The sequence below is a fragment of the Haemaphysalis longicornis genome, unplaced genomic scaffold (assembly GCF_048455015.1).
Source record: "Haemaphysalis longicornis isolate Haplotype H1 unplaced genomic scaffold, Haemaphysalis longicornis Haplotype H1 scaffold_1, whole genome shotgun sequence".
Taxonomy (NCBI): Eukaryota; Metazoa; Arthropoda; class Arachnida; order Ixodida; family Ixodidae; genus Haemaphysalis; species Haemaphysalis longicornis.
Genome location: NW_027526203.1, coordinates 435,363,597 through 435,381,576, shown reverse-complemented (window position 1 = coordinate 435,381,576; position 17,980 = coordinate 435,363,597). Strand labels below are relative to the sequence as shown.

General features: G+C 50.5%; 1 protein-coding gene and 1 long non-coding RNA gene across 2 annotated transcripts in view; both read right to left on the bottom strand.

Moving 5' to 3' along the window:
• LOC144155777 (Krueppel-like factor 6) overlaps nt 1–17,980 on the bottom strand; it is a 393,838-nt gene that overhangs the window by 117,728 nt on the left and 258,130 nt on the right. The window lies entirely within an intron of this gene.
• The window catches only part of LOC144155778 (uncharacterized), a 196,480-nt gene that overhangs the window by 50,317 nt on the left and 128,183 nt on the right, over nt 1–17,980 (bottom strand). Inside the window, exon 3 of the long non-coding RNA XR_013319633.1 lies at nt 11,785–11,834. This is a non-coding gene — a long non-coding RNA (uncharacterized LOC144155778). The remainder of the gene's footprint in view (nt 1–11,784; nt 11,835–17,980) is intronic.

Below are 17,980 nucleotides of genomic sequence, written 5' to 3'. Positions count from 1 at the left end.
ACTTGACGGTCTAACTCAGAATTTCCCTCCAACGATTCACAAGATTTCTATTTTTGATCTAATTTTAAACGCAGTAAATATCATCCGCAGTGGCCCGTGCCTTCGGTTATTACTTTCCCGTTTCAATGTATCGCCTGTATACCGGGCAACGTAGTAACGGCCGCCAATATTACGGTTGCAAGCAACTGAGCTGAATAAGCAGCCACATGGCACGGCTGATGCCCAACAGAGCACTCGCCGATTGGCAGTGCGCGATCGCGAAGCACGCACCGCCGGGAACGACGGCTCCCTCTCGAAAAACCGGACAAACCGTAAACGGGTAGCGAAAACTGCGCGGCCGCCTGCGTGGATCAAAGAGAGCAGGCTTCCCCGCCTAGCTGATCGGTGCCCCCTTCCCGTGCAGACACGCATGGACGGGTCAGGAATGGCCGCATTGGGCAAATCCTTCCCGTTGGGAGAAGGCGGCGTTGCTCGCGTGGCGCGATGCCGCCAAAGCCTCCTCCGCACGGTCGCAGGAAGAGCGCGTGGCGGCGCGGGCTGCGACGGTGTGCGTGGTAGCAGCACACACTGCACAGCGGCTGCTGCACGGTCGCTGCACGGCGGCGGAGACGGCAACGCCGGTGGGAGCCCCCTTCTTTTGGACGGCGCAAACATCCTGATTAGACGGCCCATCTGGCCCGAAGGACCCGCGCTGTCACTCTCGCGCAGCCTGCCGCATTTGCCGCCCTGTATACAGTAAGCCCGCGCGTGGGACGTGCGCAAGAGCCCACTCTGCCGCTTCTTTCAGCCGCCGAGCTGGGCATGTCCATCAGTAGGGTCGCCCGCAAAAGAAAACGTACTCCATGTGTCACTGCCGCTCAATTAAATGCCCTTCGCGGGAGCTCTTATTTTTTGGCCTGCGTCGCTGGAGTCTCCACGATGCATCAGCTACGGGACGGCATGCCAAGCGCGTAACATGGACTAGCCTACAGGAGCTGGCCTTGGTGGCTATGGACAACTTGGTATCTGTGCATAACAAATGATATAGTGAACGAGCAAACGTCAGGCGACGACAAATACCATGTCGATGGTGACGATGACGAGAAGTGAATAATTGATAAGAGAAAAAGAAACTCTGCGCGCGTGTGTTTGGAAAAACTCCCGCAATATTTTGCAGCCCTTTCAGCTCGAATACGGATCAGTGCTGCCGCCCGACTTTTGGACGCACGCGTGCACGGCGAAAAATTGCAGTACACAAGCGCCGTGTGCAGAGGGCGCGTCCCGCGAGTACTGGCTCGGAGGAAGCAGCCGGGGGTCGAAGCAGACGTGGCCTCGATTCGCGACACTGGAGTCATCGTCGCGGCCCGCCAACGGAAAGCAACAGTTTGGCCCGCGACAGCCTCTTCCGTCGATTGCAGGAGGAGCCCTGTCGACCGAGCGCGCAGGATGTGACAAGTGCTGCCGCCCGAGGGACGCTAGGCAAAAGAACGGGGCCGTCTTGGCCTCTTACGCAAGCCTCGGAGACACGCGATCGACTCCTCTGGTGCAGTGTGGAGGCTTGACAATCGGCGTACCCGAGCGTCCTTTGTTTACTCCCCTCGCGACTGCGCCCTAGCTTTGATAGTGTCGGCCCGACCAGCGACGGCCCGGCCGGGCCGACTTTTTTTCGACGGCGAAAAATTTGCTCGCATGAAACGTGCGTGGGTAGGTTCAGTCTGGGTCAGAAGTCCGCAGACCACGATTAAAGTTTTCAGGCCAGGAGAGATTAAAAGCACGAGCTAAATTATCGAAACCAAACCAGATGTTTATCCGTCCCGTATACTTGTCTTCCTTTGTCCCCGACCTGGTGTGCTCTATTTTATTTTAAGCCATGAACCAACTTGCCTTGCAAAGCAGTCTAGATGCTTTACGCCGTAAAATTGGCGAAAGTGTTATTTATTGCAATTATTGCAAATAAAAATCGTGAGCCATTCAACTCTGCGAACGTGAATGATCGGCGAAGTTTTTTAGCTGACGACATTAAGGTAACACGTATTTTAGGTGAAAGTTATGAGCAAATTTTACTTCTCTTGAGCTCTGGCGGCGGTCACCCCCAGAAAAGACACATAGGCTACAGACACGCACAAACTTTTATTTTGATATCTAGTGATCTTGAATGCTGTGGCTATTGGTAACTAATACACTCAAAATTCATATCCAAGTCATGAGATGTATAAGCACGAGGTCTTAGTCACATTTCGACCTTGCAAATGGTGCCTATTATTGACGAAATTACTCAAGATGCATATCCAAGTGATGAGACGTATATGCTTTAGGTCGAAGTTGTTTTGAACGGTGGCGCGATTCCGGTGGTGAACGCGTGCTAAAGCGCACACCGGAACGTTCGTTTCCCAGTGCCTCGGGCTTCTAGGACATGTGGAGCCTCGGGAGTTGTTGTTCTCGAACAAAAGAATACATGAAACCCTAGCTTGGCTTAAAATTTTCAATTGCACTCGAGAGTTAGGCTTATCATTTAATTATTTTAAAAAGCCTGGGAACCCTTGGCATGCCATCTGAGACTTTTGACGAAAATTGTACCTGCAAAAGAATCCCCGCATAGTAAAAACCACCAACGCAGATGTCTGAAGCTGAATAGCGAGACGCGGGGGAGGGAGAAGGAGCTGGAAAGGAGGAGGAGAACGGGTGGACGCAGAAAAGTGAAGGGGAGGAGTGGATGGACAATGAGGGAGAGGGGAGTGTGTGAGGCGGATGATAGGAAGAGGGGGTATGAGAAACAGAAGGGAAGCGGAAGGAAAGGGGCGCGGAGAAGCATCTGCGGAGAGAAGTTGAGGTGGTTAGGGAGCACAGTTAGGAAAATCAGTTCGGGTGAGGGGAATTGAGGAGGAAGAGGAAGATAGAAAAGCAGTCGAGGTAGAGGATGAGGTGGTTGTGTAGAGGGGTGCAGGGGGAATGGAAAGGATAAGAGGGGAAATCAAGGAGAGGGGAACAAGAGGAATGGAGGTGTAGGGGCGTTACCTGGATTGGCGGCAGAAGGCTGTCGTTTTTCGACGTCATATGCTGCAACGCAGGTAGTTAAGCGGCCATTTTTTCGTTCTATTATTCTAAGGTGTGCCGAGACACGTGGCGAGTGAGAACGTCCTTGTAGCAAGACCCGCACGAAGCTGCGTCGGAAGACGGCCGCAATGGGAGGTGCATCATTTGGTATTCTCAACTATGAGGGCGGGCTGAGTGCCGTAGCGGGGCGCAGATAGAGAAATGAGCGCGTACAACTCGAATGTGGAGGTTCGAGCGCAGCACACATAAAATCGGTTCCCTCTCGGCGCACAAAGGGCCGAAGTCGCAGCTCTCTGCGCTCGTCGAGGACAAATTGCTTCCAAATCTAAAACGGCGAAATGTACGGAGCCACTGCCGACTACGGCGAGGGACTCGCGGAGAGCTCTCCGAACATCGCCTCCGGTGTAAAGCCTTTGGCTGGCATAAGAAAGGGGGCGAAGGGGGGCGAAGAAACCGCTCTCGGGAGGAGACGATCATTTTACACACATTTCCGGAGAGACAGGGCCCAAGTGAGCGGTTCCCGTCATTCGCCCAGAGAGCGCTCCGTCGAAGCTTTCCGCGGAACAAGTTAGGCTCACCTAACGAGCTTCAAACCGGCCAGCATAACTCCTGCTCGCCACAGACGCGCTCGCGAAGCCAACCGAGACACTGCATCAAACGTCTCGTTAGCCCGGACTCCGCTAATATGGATCGCCCGTTTTCAAAGCAAAAAAGAGGAAACGAAAAGGGTACGAAAGAAACAAAAACAAAATGGGAGAATTCACGTTCACCCTGCATACGCTGTTTAATGGCAAGGGATAAAAAAGTGCTTTTAGGCAACGGAGCACACAATTGCCTCCCCACATAATATACACTGAACTAGGAGGTTTTCATTGCACAAATGTTATTTTTTTTTTTGTCCTCCAGGCGACTTCTCCCAAAAGACCGCTGCGCGCAGGTGATCAGAAGACACAACCACAGGAAGCGGCGTCTTCGATTCGCTGCGTCCATGTAAGCACGTCCGCTCAGGTTGACCTAGCATAACTTAGATGATTTTCTGAACAGAAAGCGCGGGATTACAAACAAACGCTCATCCCAACTAGGTTCTTTGGAGCAGGACACGTCTCAGTGTACGGAAACGTACAAAAAAGGAACCGATAGCATACGCAGTTTACAAGTTTAAATAGCTATTAGTAAAACAGGACTAGCAGGGTGAATAAATATTAAATATGTAGAGCTGTGAAAAGAGGTGTCGCCTAGAGGAAGTGATGAATGACGAATCTGCGTCAAACGACAACAAATATCCAGATGCTCCCATTGATTCTGTAGCAAGAAATTTGCCCAGCGACTCCCGAAGAGAACACGCAAACGCCAAAGCATGCAAGAGCTTTTTAATGTAACTGGCCCAGAACACAAAAACAACATAATAATGCGATACACAGCTTACACTATATTCTTCTTCTCCTATTCCTCGAAAGCGTTCTTGTGCCATAAAATGAGCGTTCGTTCGAGCGCACAAAAGCCGGTATCCAATTCCGTGGCTGCTGCTTAGGAGCCGGCGCAGCCTTGGGCGAAGTGCGAGAAGAAGCAGCGGCGCGCACAAGCGAAAAGGCTCGCAGCCAAAGACGGCGACGACATCGACCATGAATGCATGCACTCCCGCTGCCTTCGCCGTTCCCAGGAGGCGCAGCTTGGCGAAGCGAGTGAACTCAAGAGCAAAAGGGATTGTTCTCACGTATGCGCGCATGTTAACTCCATACACGGGCCGACTTATTACACACGCTTTTTCTTTCCGCCGGCGCGACTCCACAGCAGGCGCGCGTGGACTTTCGCTCAACAGAGGAACGCATAATGAATACCAATGCGATATTTGCAAACAGGACGAGCGAGGCACACGGCCACCGAAAAAGACTTCAAAGAGAACATCCCACGAACACACCGGTGCGGAGAACGGTGCAAGCTTTTGCCACCCCCCCCCCCCCCCCGACCCTTTTCGTTTCTGGTTTTGCTGGCGTTAAAGCTCCGTTTGTTTACGTGTGAGAATCGCTGCTCTCTCTTGCATGTAAGCGCGAGGCAGATTATATATATATATATATATATATATATATATATATATATATATATATATATATATATTAGCACTGAAACAAGACTAACTGAGAAACGGTAGTCACTCAACAAAAGTCGGGATAATTGAATTAGGCATTAGGCAGAGTATATTAAACATCAGACAGCACACAGAAAAGAGTAATCAAGACAGAAAAAATATAGGATGGTTGAACTATTGCACTAGCGATTTCAAGTCGCACGCACACGCTCTAGCTTTGCCATCTTTCGAATGTGCTTCAGTCTGATCGTATCAGTGGATCCTCCTAAAATTTCAGCTGCGTAAACGGCGAGGGACAAGCGAGTAACGCCCGCGTGCGTGTATGTACGCCGTGTTAACTAGAAGGAATATCAGCAAGTAATCGGGGAACATCAATATTGTACTGCTCAACCACGCATTTATTACCACTTCCCCATTTGCATCTCGTAAAGGCTTGATCGATGAAAGCAGGGGGAACTGCTACAGAGGCACCGTTACTTTAGCCACAATTCACATCGTCAGGCGACAACCATATTTCTCGGAACCCGTTCGCGCTCTTACCATAAGCCTCATCTGACGAAGCGTATATTGACAGATTATTAGACCGCTATGTATGTTTGTGCTCCAGATCGCGTACATGAACTCAACGTCTTCCCATCTACGTTTACTGAAGGAAAAAAAATAATACAGCGACATATTTCATATAGTATTCGTCGCGTGCCATTTAACGTGCAACAAGCAACAGTGACCTCCATGACGTCGGGCTAACCAACAAAGGAACTAACAAAAGGCGCGATTTTAAGCGAGTCTCTACACACTTGAAACGGTAGTTCTTTTGTTCGTACCATGTGGAAGATAATGAGTGTCTCTCGGTGAGGCCTAAACCGGCGCCCGTTTAAAACCAAACGGTAATAAAAGCGGTCCTTTATTACGCTTCTTGCAAAATCAGGTCATTTAGCGAGAGCAGCGTAACTTGCGCGAACCGTCCATCTTTTCAGTATGACGAACGCGTATTCCGGGCGCATCGGAGAAGAACGCGAGCCAAGCAGCACGGTTCTTTCCGCCTCTGCTCCGTTCGTGGTTCTGGGAAACCTGTTCACTCACAGTTACATCACCCGCACCAGTTGGAGGTTATGAAACCAACGCCGCACAATGAACGATTACCGTGTCTTCGCGGCATACGAGCCTCTTAGCTGCGCTTGTAGTGCACAGAAACGACGTCGCACTTTTCATCTCGCTAAGCCGCAGAGCGGACTTCCGTGTACGCGTGGTGGGGCGCGTGTTCGTGCGAGCCGAGATAAATATCGTAGGTTTTCGCGCATACGCCTAAAACGGGTCCGGTGCCAGCTACAGGCGAATCTTTCGACAGAGGGAACGAAGGGGAGACGATTAGTGAAGAAACACAATTTGGAAACAATTTATAAGACAGTGACGCAGCCGGTGAAGTACTTTGTACCGCGGAACTTGTAAGCTGGGAGTCACGTAAATGGTAACGCCGATCTCGCCACAAAGCGATATGCAAGCGCCAGGCGGCGGACGTCCCGGGTTGCCTCGGAGTGTTGGAATTCTCCGCGGAGCCGAGCGCATCCGGTGTTGCGTGTCACATCGGCGGCGAGCGTCGATTTGCAAGCACGTACAACAGACGTCACACTTCGGGTAACGTGAACTGCATCTCGTGTCACCGGAAACACGCACGGTACAGCAGCGCAGTACAAGGTACGCGCAAGTGGAAATAGCCCTCAGAATGTTACAACAGAGACACGCCAATCGTTAAGGCCTGCATGCCTGACACTGGCATCTATAGCCGGCCTGCTGGTAGTCAATTTTTGAAGCATGTTTGCGTAGGCCCGGTGGATACAATGCGGCGTGCATGATTGTAGAAAATGCGAGAATCTGACAGGAGCAACCATGAATAAGATAAATATCAAGTTAATAGCATAAATTTGATTATACGCATGTTAACACGTGTGACCCTCTCTGAATACCAAGGCTGCTAGGAAAGTTACGGGGGAAGTTCCCTTTATGACGTCAGAATGCGTGAACATTACTTCTCGTTGAGTTGGGAAAGCGTACAGGTGCCGTCAAAAGCTATTGGAACAAGATCTCATAAATTTACAGAAATTTCTTCTTCCGGAAACTGCCTGACTGCATTGGTGTGCGTTTACCTGTAAACCGGTTGATTGATTTGATTGATTGTAGGGTTTAACGCGCCGACGCAACGCAGGCGATGAGGCACGCCGTAGTGGAGGGCTCCGGATTAATTTTGACCACCTGGGGATCTTTAACGTGCGCCGAAATCTCGTACACACGGGCATTTTTGCTTTTAGCTTCCATCAGATAAGCGGCCGCCGCGGCCTGGAATCGAGCCCGCGACCTCGTGCTCAGCAGCGCAACGCCTTAGCCACTGAGCCACCGCGGCGGGTACCTGTAAACCGGTAATGGCTGTCATAAAGTCAGTAAGACAAACATTTTCTGATATTCACAAATCCTTGTTCCAATTACTTATGACGGCACCTGTACGTGCAAGTTCGTATGTTGATGTCACTGGCAATGTAAGGCGTGCGTGCGTGAGTGTGAGTGTGAGTGTGAGTGTGAGTGTGAGTGTGTGTGTGTGTGTGTGTGTGTGTGTGTGTGTGTGTGTGTGTGTGTGTGTGTGTGTGTGTGTGTGTGTGTGTGTGTGCGTGTGTGCGTGTGCGCGTGTGTCTGGGCGCGTGCGCGTGCGCACTGCTGCTGTTGTTCATAATAAAGACAAATTCCCTAACCAACTTCGTTCATAATCCTTCCAGCTTTGCGCAGCGCTTGCTCAGAATTAATAACGCAAAGGCTGTTTAAACTTAATTACGAATTTAGTCTCGAACGCATAACGCTCTGCAGGCCATTTAACTTCAGCACAGAATTTTTTATTCGAGAAAGACATACCTGACACACGCCCCATAAACACCCTGGTACAATAAATGCCACATTAAGTGGTCTCTCTCTGGAGTTACTGTACCAAAAATATTACAAACGCGTATTTAAAACACGGAGGCCTCCTGCCGTTCCAGTTGCTCATTTGCCAAGTCGCTTCTGCCGTGTCGCGTAAGTTTTCTGACGCTGCTAGACAGTGCTGTAACACACTCGCGGCGGTCTCGAAAGGAGCGCAGGTGAGTCAACCATCGGTTACGACGCTTGAGAAAGGCCGCGCATCCGTGCGCCCAAAAGGAGACACATGACGTCATCGCCTGTGGCGAGACTGGCAGGTGTCTCCTGAATTCCTAAACCATGCACTCGTCACGTAGAAAACAACCTATTCATCATTTTTTTTTTTTTTGCTCGCTCAGTTAGAACTCGCGAACAAGTCACCGCGAAGTGTCGCCAATGTTCGTTTTTTTCTGGCCCCCTTTGGTCTTCGCTGCAGGACACGTGGGCAGCCTCACCGCGTCGTTCCGAAGCCGGCCAGCAAAGACGTCGTCCCGTGCGCGTGCCGCCCTCGATCCCCCCGGCCTGCATGCGGACCGGCCTGGCGGCAGGCGCACCTGAGGGCCCGAGCCTAGCCGGCGCCAAGGCTATCGGCTCGGGGCCGCACTCCACAGCGTGCTCCACGGGTCATTACTCACGCGGCGTCTGGCCGACCCGCTATCGACCCGCAGCCTGACATCCGGCTCCACGCGCTCGCAACCCCCGCGCTCGATACCGGTTCGAAATGAATCGCGGCCGCCTGGACGCCGCGTGCGCTTTGTTGGCACCAGCCGCTGCCCCCGCGACCACCGGTTCACAGTTGCCGCGGCACGCGGTCATGAAATCGCTTTTATGCGTGTGTGTCAGCCCTCGCAGCTTTTCCAAATCCTTGTCCGCAGCCGAGAATGCATCCGCCGCCTAAAAGAGCGTCTCTCACTCTTCGATGCGCGTGGAACCGAGATTCGCCTATTCCGTCGCCAGACACCTGAGCACCAATTAGGTGAATGGCAGTGCCATGTGCTCTACACCGCGGAGGCGTGTTGCCCCCGCGGGCGCTTCGGTGGGACTGACATTACGGTCTAGTCGGTTGGAATGCTTTTGTAGGCGAACCAGCGGGAAAAACCCGGACGCAAAAAGAAGGCGGACGCACAGCTACTTTTCTGAATGTGCACTGCCTTCCTGGCGTTGCGTCCGCGTTTCCTGCTCTGGTTCACCTGAACATGGACGCCTAATTAAAACTTCAGCTGACAAAAAAAAAAAAAAAATGTGTGGGGAAGGTTCCGCGGAAAAACAGTTCATCCCACTATTTCAACTTTCGCAAATTACTCTTCCTTGAAATGTATGATCAACGAAGGCATTAAAAATGACACAGTAATAAAATAACTTCAGCTATCACGAGAATCATTTTAGTGCATATTTGCTTGCTGCGCCACTTTTGGCAGTAAAGCGTTACATTTGCTTTCCACCGATGCTTTTTTATCGCTTTGTTTTTCGCTGCCGATTACTTCCCCACCGTCCGTTTTTAACATTGCACATGTAACTAAATTTTTGACGTAGGTTGAAAAGGGCACACTGCCCTTTTCAACGATGTAAAGAGAAATACTCGGACAATTTCCGATCATGTCTTATGCGTATTTTTCAAATGTATGTGTGCTATCTGGTGTACTCATCCTAACACTACTTGTGTTTCCTAATATTCAGTTCGCCGCAATACTCTGATCATTCCTGATCGGTATTTTCTTCGTCTTTTGTATACTTGTGCCCTAAAATAACTACCCACACGTATTCAATATTTACGTATTAATGTTGGCGTTAACCTTGTATTACGCATGTCGATGTACGACGTATCAAATAAAGTTGCTGTATTGCTTTTCTACTTGCGATGTAATGTTAACTCACGTTAACGGGTTCGACTCTCTTGCCGAGACACAAACTTAAACTAGCTCTTTCCTCTTTTTGAGTTGATCTATCTCAACCACATTTTTTGCACCGGCATTTTACTCTCTGAAGTTTTATGTTACATGCTCTTCCTGGGAAAATCCGCGATGAGATTTCGCAATAAAACGAATAAAGAAACTATTTTGTTTCTCGAAATATCAAATTTTGAGCTTTACGCAGTCTTTTCATTAATACATTTTTCCCCGTGTCCGACACATTTCCCAAGGACTTTCGCCTTTTTTTCTTAATCTGCTCTGCTGCAGTAGTTGCTGCTACGAAAAAAAAAAGACACACCTGAGTTCTGGGGCCAAAAAAAAAAAAAGCAATAAGTTGCACCGTACTTCGGGCCTTCTGCTTTATTTAATGTCTTTGGGTTCTTTTTCATTGTCTGAAGTACCGTGCACATGGGCAGCTTTAATTTTAGCCTTCATTAGAACGAAGTCGCCACGGCCGGGGATCCAACCCACGCCATTTTTCTTATCAGCATACGCCTTCGCAGACCCCCACCCCGCACAACGCACTCATGCTGTCCAGTCCGATTTCTAAACCGGGTTGAGCTATGCAAAAATATCCCGTCGGTCTAAGTTTGCAAAATATTAAAAATAAAGTTTCGGAAAAGCAAGGCAGCTGACCAGTTCACCGTGCTTCTAGAAGAACTCGAATCTCAATAAAACATTATATTTCTGTCATCGTAGTTGCTGCTAAATTGTTAACGGTTCTTTGCGACGTATATACGCAGTTACAAGATTTGAAGGGCAAGCGAAATATACTTATTTCTTCTTGTTATGACCTTTTTAGGGCCCTCGCCAGTACACGGCGGTGTGACGTACGCGTCCGGGCCGCTTGTCTAGCCGGGCACTAACTGGACCAGAAGGGTTACGTCAGGATATGGTACTTCGACTTCTTCTCTACCGGGCCACACGTGCCAGTCAGGGCTGGGGCGAAACAAGAAAAAAGAAAAGGCCGGCGGCGACGCGGTAGGATGTGGATAGGAGGGCGCGAGACAAGACGGTGCCTCCCAGGAGAGGCCGCGGCGACAAACGCGTCTTCTATCCGCCCCGGAAAGCTCGCTGCGCCACGGGGCTCGGGCGCTAGACGGCGGAGGAAGCGCACCCGAGCAGCGGGGCATTGTTGGCGGGCCTTAGTGGCATTGCGGAAGGACGCGCAGCAGGGCGCTCGTCCGTCATCCGTTTCCAGGATGTCACTTCGCTTCCCGCACAACGGAATCCCGAGCGGACAGAACCGATAAAGACTGCTCGTACACCGCCACTGCGCGCCCGGACCCTCGGTCGAGAACGGGAGAAGGGTGCGAGCATCCTCCTCTCGCGTGCGTCAACACTCGCCACGGTGGGAATGGCCCGGGTTTATCTCCCGCGAACAATACTCGTTTCCATTCTTTTTACGTCAGGAAACTAGAAATGGGCGCACGCGACGTTGGCCCTGACGCAACTGCACGGCCTGAAAGCAGTGCCAGCAGCTGTGCCGACACTCAGAGTCAGAATGAAGAAAATTGTTCACTCTCATTTGCATTAAACACGCGGTCATTCTGAGGTTGCTTTCCTTCCTGATCGTATTACTATAGATCTTTAGTTTTTAATCCCCTCTTCGCCTCACATCAAATAAAAATAAGGAAAAAAAGGCCTGATTGCATATGATATGTATACGTGTAGCGAAATGCAACCTTTAGGCTTTTAGCAAATTAAATCACTCAATTACACAATACTTTTATATCATGCCGGATGGTGAAGCTTGCAAACCTATTCTTGCTACGAGCTGCGATCGGTAAGAACAAAAAAAAAAACAACGTTTACCTGAAATCCCCTGCCACAAATAAATCGACCAAGACAGACGGGCACAATACCTGCAAAAAGGGAAAAAAGAAAGAAAGAAACAGGATTACTAAGTGAACGCTGTACAAGAGTTACGTTCACACAGCGCACTGCATCACGCAAATCAAAAGCAATACAAAAAAGTGTAAACCATACGAAACGGCGAGGAGGTAGGGAACGGGGACCGTGGGGAGGGAAGCGGGTTCAGTCGCTGGTTTTCAACGCACAACACGCGCGTACGGTGAATAACACACGCCGGCAGAGGCGTGCGAAAATTAATACTGCGCGTCGCCGCAGTCGTGCGCTGAGGCTTCATTTTCTCGCCGAGCGCAATGGCAAGACGCACAAAAGACGATACACGACGCACAAAGGCCAGGCGACCGTAGCCTGGCATGTCAAGCGGTCAAGTCCTGCGGTGCTCTGTGTACCCGCACGCCGAAACTCCTCGAGAAGTCATTAGGAGGCGCGCAACGCACCAAAATGGCCCTCCTGACAACGTAATGACGCCTGCGTCCTGGCCCACATCAACTCCGCACTCGCCAAGTGCTAGGCGCAGCGAAAGAAAGAAACAAGAAAAGGGGCTGCGGAGAAGGATGCAGCGTCGTTGCCGCGGTGACCGAACGTCGGCAGACAAAAGAAAAGGCGAAAATGGTCCCTCGAGTTCCGCGGGAACACTCGCCGCGACTGCAAACAACCCGCACCGTCAGGCGCCCAGCACAAACACTAAAACGAGGGCCCCGTTCCTTGAGGCCCGAACCGTAGCGCGCGCCGTCTCGCAGGGCTCCCAAACACGACGAGACTTGCTCCACGCAAACCAACGCTGAAAACACGCGCGCTGCACGCCCGAGTGGCCGCAGTGTTCATAACGCGCGCTACCACGCGCGTTACACGCGCTTTCCACGCGTCAGGCGATGCATTCTTTTTTGTTATGTTTTGTTTAGCCCCCTTTCTACTCGCGTGTTGAGTGCACGCACGGTTGTGCGGATCCTTCGCAAGCATGACCTCGGCCGAAACTACGTATAGCTCTCGCCGTGTTGGGCACGGGAACAGGCGCATCCGACGCGCCAGCGATCGAGGCCTAACGCGAGCAGCTCTTGCACGAGCCAGTGAGCGGAATATATCTTAGGAGCGGTGCAAGGCCCACACACTCCACCGCGCTGAAATAATACTAGTTTTGAAATATTTAGCCAAGAAAAATATTGGCCGCGTATCTGCTCACTTTGCTGCAAATGTCGTCGAAATGTCGTCTTCTATCGCCTCTACCACGTCAATGCCTTATTTCTCTCCTCCGCCCACCTCTCCGCCCCGTCTCGCTCCTCGCGCGATAAACGTGAAAATTTGCTAAAGTCAATTCAATTTTCCCACTTTCCACTGCTCCCGCCATTTACTGGAACCTTTCGTTTCGGTTGGACTTTTTGGAATGCCGCCAGGAGGGATAGCGTCACGCGCGAATGCTTTTTTGAATTTTTGGGTCGAAGCATTTTTTCTGCAATTTCTGTCATTTCTTTCGGTAGGGATTTAGGTTACGTGCACCTCAACATCCGTACGAAAAATCAAACAGCCATGTATTTTTAATTGAAAAAGCGCTGCAAATATCACTTATGAATTGATATTTTGCCTCAAATATGCCTAATGTTTTCTTTTTGCTCGGCAATGTTGACAAGTATAAGCAATGTTTATAGATTTAGTGGTTTGGAAAGGTTTTGCCTATAATAAACTTCTCGCTCAACCATTCTTTCAAGTTTTGGCCCGGTGGCTGAATCGAAGGAGGGAGGGAGGGAGGGAGGGAGGGAGGGGCGGACAGACAGACAGACAGACAGACAGACAGACAGACAGACAGACAGACAGACAGACCAAAATTTTAGGAAGGAATACCGTCTTTAAAAGGGCAAACAGGCTAGACAACGTACTTTGTGGTCTGATCCTTGAGCGCGCATCCTGAAAGAAAATAAACGTACAAGTTTCTACGGCTCGTCAGAAGCCTTGACCAATTAAAATTTACTGTGAGCCTTTTACAAAAAAATATATGATTGCCTCCCTCCCACTGGCAACTATGTTTAATGTCGGAGAAACAATTTTTTTTTTTTAAATTTAACAGGCGAGCCATGGCACAGCAGTAAGCCCTAAAAGATTTGCAAGGACCGTTAGAGCGGACACCAGACACCAAACTCATTCAAACCTCACTAATGCAACCGAACCCGGAAGTTTAAAACGAACACTAGAAGGCAAACTCGAAAAACCGAAAGCGACAAAAACATTCTGTAATTTCTTTCGGTAGGGATTTAAGTTACGTACAGCTCAACATCCGTGCGAAAGCAAACAGAAAAATGGCACTTGACCTCTGCCCCCGCGGAAGTTGCAGAGTGCGCCTGTGAACCTTTCTGCTGAGAAAGCCCGCCAGCAAGGAAACGAGCAAACAATCAAGAAAGTCACCAATCGAGCAACTAGACGCACAAGTCAAGAAAGGAATCACCCCGACGTACTAAGTCCGCAAATGCGTCTTCGTGGAAACTTCGAAAGAAGCCCGCTGCTACGTCACCACTTATATACGGCCGGCCGTGCAGGTCTCTCCGCAGCAGGACATTGCTGTTCACCCAGCGCGAGGTACCAATGTGAGGTACTGGAAGAAAACTCAGGCCTCGTATGGCTAGAGTGCCTTCATATTATAATCTATGAATGGTAAGCGCAAGAAATTAAATCAAATAAATCAATATTGCAGCTACGAAGAAAAATTAAATAATATCACCCTTCCCCACTCGTGGCCTTTTTACCATGACGCTGCAGCGGTACCTACAAAATAAACGGAGACGCAGGCAGCACAGCGGTTGCGAATTCAGCTTCAAAACCGGTGCGGCCGTACAGTGGGGCCGGACGGTGGAGCCATGGTTCGGTCCTTAGTTCTGTCAACGCACTAAGTTCGTTTTAACATGCCCACTCAAGGCAGACGCGCCCGCACGATTCCTCCAAACGTTACATTTTTTTTTTCTACTGGGTTTGGATAGTGCTAAAGGCATTCGCGAGCTCCATGCCTTCTTCCGGCTTTAATGTGAGCCGCCAGTGCATGTACTACATGAATGGCGCCGAGCAGAGGTGCGCCCTGTGTATACGTTCGCAGCTGCGGGTCGTTCACCTCCGCACCATGCCGTTTCAACGGGACGCTGCTGGCGTTCGAGTTTAGTGCACATTGCAGCCAGCCATGCTGGGCTAACTAACGCTGTGGAAAACAAACGCGCACAATACGCCTCCTCTGCGGTTAATTAAATTACCCTGCATGCGCTTTTTCCCGTCTCATGCTGCAGAGTTTAATCTTGCCCTCCCCGCGCGACGGCCTGCCGGTTGCGCGGAATCAAGAACCGAAAACAGCGCCGGAGTGAGGCGTTTTCGCTGTTTTAACGCCAGACAGAAAAGCTCCTCCTCGAAAATTGGATCACGAACAAACGCAGTAACCCGGACAGGCTCTGGGATCTTCCGAAGCAGCAGGCCAATGAACGGCTCTACGTGTTGTTGAGGTTTTGTTGCTCGCCTCGGCACCGTACCAATGGATCCGCGTCCGAACTCGACCACTTTCTGTGATAAAAGTAACTGCAGACCACCGGCATTTCATGAAACGAACAACCCGTGTCCCTTAAACTTTGTCAGTGGAAAACACGATCTTTCAGAAGATGTTGACGTCACGCTATCTTTGGCCTTTGGTATTTCACGACGAAGGCGGCCGCGCATGGAAACAAAAATAATAAGGCGAAATTCGCAGCCGTCTGCACCATGAAGCAGCAGGCAATCATCAGATTTTTGTGGTGGGAGGCTGTGGAGCCTCATATAAGTTACCGAATTACTTTCTAAACAATACAGGCACCTGCTTTTGCGATGAAAAGGGATATACGAACAGAATAGGAGGGAATGAGAAACAGGAGTGGTCTCCACAAAAGCCCCCCTGTTTTTCTGCCGTAAGAGAAGCGTGTTCAATTCGGGAAAAAAGGTCTTCGTCACTTTTGTAGCGCGAGCTACACTGGCCGAGGTTGAGCAGTTTCGCGTGGCTCCTGGAGGGCCGTGCTGCGCATGCGCGAGAAGCAGTGACGTCTCACGGCGCACTGCTGGTGCGCCGGAGCCACCGCCGCCGCGACTGGATTGGATTGGATTGAACAGGGTTGGATTGGATTGCATTAAAATGGATTGGATTGGATTGGATTGGATTCGATTGGAAATCGTTTTAGCAAGGGTAAGCATGGTAATCAGCTTTTCCTTGACAACCAGGAAACGTAAGAATTACCAGCTAAACCTTAGCCCACGCTACGTATATCCTGGCATAGCCGAGCTAAGCCACTGCTAATTTTTTTTACTTATACGCTGGGGAGAGGAGCTGAAGCAGACAATGCGGAGGATTGGTGATGATGATGCCTCCAATAGGAATGGCTCGTACCGATAAAGGGAGATTAACCAGGTCTAAGACGGCTCGTGCGCTCCTGGTTGAAAATGGTCAACAAGAATTGAGCGGGAAAAAAAAATCTACAACGCAGGTAATAATAACCCGAACTGCCCACTAATTGTATGACCCTTATTGTATGGCCCAAACGGCCTGATTAGGTAAGAATTAAGGGCAAAAATATTCCCTTTTATATGGTCCCAATGACCGCAACTTATGTGGGCATGAGTGCGTGCTCACATAGGACCACACAAGCAGTAAAGGTGAAGCAGTAAAGGTGAAAAAATTTAGTAACGGCACAACCGTTCAATAACTGCACAAAGCAGATAGAAACGGAAGGCTTCGCACAATTCGACTCGACAAATACGTGGATCTGATCCAGTCCTCATTTTTGCTACTAAGCAACACTCCCCGCTATTATGAATAAAGAGTAGAAATTTCATTCTGTGAACGACTAGGCAGAAGCCTTGGGAACACGAGAAAAACGAATATGAAAATAAACGGGTATTCGGCTGCCACCCCGAGCTCTAAGAAAACGAAAGATAAGGGATCACGGTCCCGGTAGAGGTCACAGTATATTGCCTGGGTGGTATTGTCTCGTGAACAGCAGATGCAATGATTTAGTTTTCGAGCTTGAAAGGCTGCGTTTTTGCCCTCGTTTTCGTTTAACAATGGGCCAAGTTAAACGAGGGTGCGGTGCTCATTAGATTCTCTCTCTCTCTCTTTTTCTCCCTCTCCTGCGCGCTGCGCCAGACAAAACTGAGTGGGTGCGCCCCTTCAGCCGCACGGACTGTCACTCGTAGCATCACCAAATACGCCTGAACTACGCACCGCACACGCGGCCCAAGCTCATCTTTATTCCCTTTCTCAGTGCACAAGCACGCTTCGGAAATCCTTCGCCGGCAAAAACCGCATGAACGATTAGTAGAGAGTCAAGCTTGCGTTAATTCGAGCGCTGCCGCGATATCAATATCCATCGACGTATCGTTTCTAACTTAGGCCGAGTGGGCAGAAAGAGTTACAAATCGATACTAAGCGGAATGCTCGCTCTTCGTCGGATCGCGGAGGAGGTGGGGGAGAAAAGAGCGAGTTCGGTAATCCCGCGGCGAGGCCAGCTTGCGCGGTAGCAAGAAGAACGAGCGGCCAAACTGAGCGGGCGTGGGCCGCGTCTTACGGGAAGATGGTGTGGGCGGAAGAGGGCGGGGGCGCCCGAAAAGGAGGCTTACCAACTTTCCGTGGAGGTGGCGAGAAGTGGAAGCAGCAGCAAGTGTTTTCGCCACAGTTCGATTCATTTTAAAGCCCCGAAGAGATTGCACCGCTTCTGCCGGCACCTCGCAGCGAAGTCGCGGCCATTTATTTCAATGGAAAGGCAGTTAGGAGCGCCGCCGCAGAATGTAATCGCGGGGAAGGGAGAGGGCCTTGCTCTTGAGCCTCCCAGGGATGGAGGAATACGTCGGGGAAGGGACACGCAAGCTCCGGTTGGCCGCCGCGTGTACACGCTGATCAGTGGGGATGCCGATAGCACAAAACTAAATGGCATTAAACGTAGATTAGCCCCGCAGGACGGCGCTTCCTTCGGGTGGGGTGATTGGAGGGGGGTCGCGACGGCGTAATCCTGTTTTCTCGCTAAGTCGATAGAGGAGCTCAGAGGTGTTTGCATTCATGCTCTCTTTGGGCCCGCCGCGGACTGCTGCTGCGAACAGGCGCTGGCTTCGCGACGCTGCGTTGCGCACACGGAAGAGGCTTTCGTGGGGACTA